Raw genomic sequence first — 4424 nt, forward strand, 5'->3', positions numbered from 1 at the left:
GCAGCGATCGGATCCTGCATCCCGTCGAACTCTGGTGGCTTCGTGTTGTTGAACTCTCGATACAGCAACGAGTCAGCCCCTGCGGCCTTGCAGCAGCGACGTCTGCGGTGGCCGCAGCAACAGCTGCATCAGTAAGAGTAGCGTAACGCTCGTCAAAAGTCTCGATCAGAGTGGTCTTGATAGACCCAAACATCTCCGGTATCTCGGCTTGGATGGCAGCAGCCACCTCCTCATGAATCAACCTGCAGATCTCCTCATCACTAACACCACTGCTCTCAGGTGTGTAGCGTGTCCCAACCATGATGTCTCTCTGAAATACAACAGAAAATATCAGAGATCTGCTCAAGCATACTCGCACTCGATAACTCAACCCTACTAGTTTCCTAGTACCCTAAGGATTCTTACTTGGACTGCGCACTGATACGGTGTCTTCGGTAGTACAGGCCCTTATACTACCATCGATACCGCATCAGTATTCACCCCAAGTCCTCCTCCTTGGATCCCATGTCACAAGTACTCTACCTCTCTCTAGCATAGGCTACCCTTCGGTAGACCTCTCATAAGCTCCTCACTGCTACCTACTCACTCTCAAGCATCTAATAGCAGCAGAAATCTCCCTAGGCTAAGGCATCACAAATCAGGCCACTCTAGTCCTAATATGAATACATAGCCTACTCTAACATGCATATCATATCATAATCATATCTCATAACACATAATGCAAGGGTATTTTGGGAAATCACCGTTCAGGTGTTGGCTGGCCGTACACATTGCTTTCTCCTATTTTTCTCTTTTACTTCTTTAGAAAAATTGTTTATTTTGTTAAAAACTTTCTCAAAACCTCAGTTTGAGTTCAGACACGCCCGAAGGTGCATCCGAATCCCTCAAACCAAGGCTCTGATACCAACTTGTAACAACGTAAATTTCAAAACAATTTTTCACTTTTTAATAATGCAATTTCATTCATAAAAATTCTCAATTCTCAATGTATCACATAACAAATCCATAAAATCACATCACAAGATCAAATATATGAAACTCTGATAGTGTGTACTGGTCATGCCGGCGCCTTCCCGCGATCCTCACTGGTACCTAAAACACATCACACAAACACTGTAAGCACAAGGATTAGTGAGTTCCCCAAAAAACCACATACAACACATACGCCTCTCGAGGCTACAGTACGACCCTCCGGTCGATGTGTCTCAGCGGGACCCTCCAGTCCCGTAGCTCGTTGGACCCTCTGTTCTGGTCATAGCTTGTTGGGCCCTTCGGCCCGGTCTGTATCGTTGGACCCTTCGGTCCGGTCTATATCGTTGGACCCTCTGGTCCGGTCTATACAATCACATAGCATACATATATCACATTTCACATAATCTCATACATACACATAGCACACAAGACCCTCCGGTCTACACATATATACCACTCTAGGTAATGTATAGTGAGAAGACTCACCTCGGGTATCTCGGATAATCTCGCATACGAACACACTGGTCTAGCCCCCGCCTAAACACATAACAACACTCTCAAATAAATAATGGCTCTCAAAGGCTAGATTAAATCCACTCTACAATTCTACAGAAGGGTAAAAGACCATTTTACCCCTCCCTAACCCAAAAGTCCAAAGGTTGACCAAAAACCTAAAAGTCAACGGAAGTCAACAGGAGGCAGTACGCGGTGCGTACCTTCTCTGTATGCAGGGCGTACGCCGGCGAACCACAATCGGGGTCTTAACCCCTTACGCTGCGCGTACTGAGAGTTACGCCCAACGTAAGTCTCAGTTTCAGCCTTTCCTTAGATTTTGGTCTTAAACGGTTAAGACACTCATTCAACTTCCAGATCTGACTCTCCCTAAGCCTCTTATCCCATAAAGTCAGAACCTTTAAGCCTTTGCATGGTTGTAAAGGTCCCTACACCCTCTAACACCTTTCCTTCTTCCTTAAAAGGTCTAGATATCATGCATGGCTCAATATTTACGTCCAAGATTGCATTTTTATGAACATACAACTCTTATAGTCCTGAAATATGATAAATCTAGGCCAATGGAGACCATTTGCTCATAAAGTCTCCACCTTGGGACCAAAAACCCTAGAATTGGTCCAAAAAGCACACAACACAAATGACAAGGAAATTTTTGAGCTTTTTACCTCAGAAAGAAAGCTCCAACCTCTGAAAAGCTCGGATCTACTCTTGCCCACAAACTCCTAGCTTCCAAAATGGCCTCCTCTTCTCTTTCACCACCTTGAAATGACACTTGGAGCTTAGAACACCAACACGCTAGCTAGAAATGAAGGAGGACTCTCTATTAGGGTTTCACTCTCTGCAATGGTGGTTGAGGATAAGGACTTAGCATTCCTTTTATAGCACACAAGCCACAAATTAGGGTTTACATCTAGGCTCGCTACGCCCAGCGCAACCTTGGGTATGCCCAGCATACCTAGGCGAGTTCGCATCCAAATTAAGTGCGCGAGTACACGCAGCGTACTCTTTAGTACGCGCAGTGTACTCTTCAGTACGCCCAGCGTACTCACTAGCCTAACAATTCATTTAAGGGGCTTAACTTGACAACTTGGGAAAAAAGAAGGGTTTAAGAGACACACCTGAATTCGGGATGTTACAAGTAGTTTAAAAAAACTGTAATTTTTTCAAAAAAACTGCATTTTTTTTTTCTAAAATACTGCAAAAATTTCAAAAAAAGTGCAACTTTTTCAAAAAAAAATGCAATTTTTTTAAAAAAACTACAATTTTTTTATAAAACTACACTTTTGTAAAAAAATATAAATTTTTAAAAATCAGTAAATTTATATAAAAAAACTAGAATATTTAAAAAAAAAAAAAAAAAAAAAAAAAAAAAAAAAAAAACACTCTAATTTTTTTAACAAAAAAATCAACATTTTAGGTGTATATATTCATATTTTTTTTCAAATGAATATATGCATATTTCTTATACTATAATATTCGTAAGTAAATCATAAAAAATCTCATTTTTATTAATCAATCTATAAACATAATAGTACAAGTATTTTATTCGATACAAAATGAAATATAAAAAATAAAAAATGCTATGAAGATTCACAATGTTATCATTTCGTCATATCAAGATTTTCGTATGTTCTTCAATTTATCACTTTTCACTTCTTCAATAATTTCCACAAATTCTTCAAAATCTACAAGAAAATTAAAAAGTTTGATTAATGCAAGAACACTCACAAAAATACACATGCATATATCATATAAGATTTACATGTGATTCATATGTGAATTACATGTGAATCACATGTAATTCATATGTGAGTTGCATGTTATTTACATGTGAATCACATGTAATTCTTATGCAATTCACTTGTGATCTACATGTGAATCACATGTAATTTATATGTGAATCACTTGTGATTCATATGTAACTCATATAGGATTCACTTGTGATTTACATGTGAATTACATGTGATTTTATATGTGAATTACATGTGATTCATATGTGAATCACTTGTGATTTACTTGTGAATCACTTGTGATTTATATGTGATTCACTTGTGATTTATATGTGATTCAAATGTGAATCACAAGGGATTCACATGTGAATCACAAGTGATTTACATGTGAATTACATGTTATTTACATGTGAATCACATGTAATTCATATGTGATTCACTTATGATTTACATGTGAATCACATGTGATCCATATGTGAATTACATGTGATTTTTTCTATAACGATATGAGATTTCCTGAATTCCAAAACACAAATTCAAAAATAGAATACTAAAGAAGCAGATGGTGATTATTAGTGCATTATATAATTACTTTATATCCAAAAAATAATATAAATATTAGAATGTTTGAAAATATTCTGCATTTTTTAAATAAAAAGATTATAATAATAATATTCATGTACCTTGGTTGTTGTGCTCCTATTTGCATTATCATTTATCAAACTCTTCATCTACTATAGGGTTTAATTGCAACAATCAATTATACAAGTTCTATATAATCATTTGCATTATCATTTTTAGGTGAATCGGTTATTAACTTAGCACTTGAGGTCTTTTCAAGTTTTGTATGATCACTTGAATCAATTACAGGGCACACTGGACTTGAGATGATCATTGAATCAACACCAAAATTGTTTGATGGTGTTTTACCAGTATGGATACTGTTATTTCCAAAGTAGCATCCTGCAAAAATTAGATGACATCAGGATCACATACTAAGACAACAGACAAGTGATGTACAAAAAGTAACCTTTTTCTTACTTTTGAGAGATTAAATTTTGATGACTTCTTCCCAAAAAATACAGTCTTGATCCATTTTCCAGGAGACTTCCCCATTCTTGACTAATAGAAATGTTACAGCTCTAAATTCTTTGTATTATCCCAAAAACAAACTCTCAATGAAGCTACAGGAAATGAAACATAAAACAC

The sequence above is a fragment of the Lactuca serriola genome, chromosome 3, assembly GCF_051521515.1.
Source record: "Lactuca serriola cultivar US96UC23 chromosome 3, Lser_US96UC23_V15, whole genome shotgun sequence".
Lineage (NCBI taxonomy): Eukaryota > Viridiplantae > Streptophyta > Magnoliopsida > Asterales > Asteraceae > Lactuca > Lactuca serriola.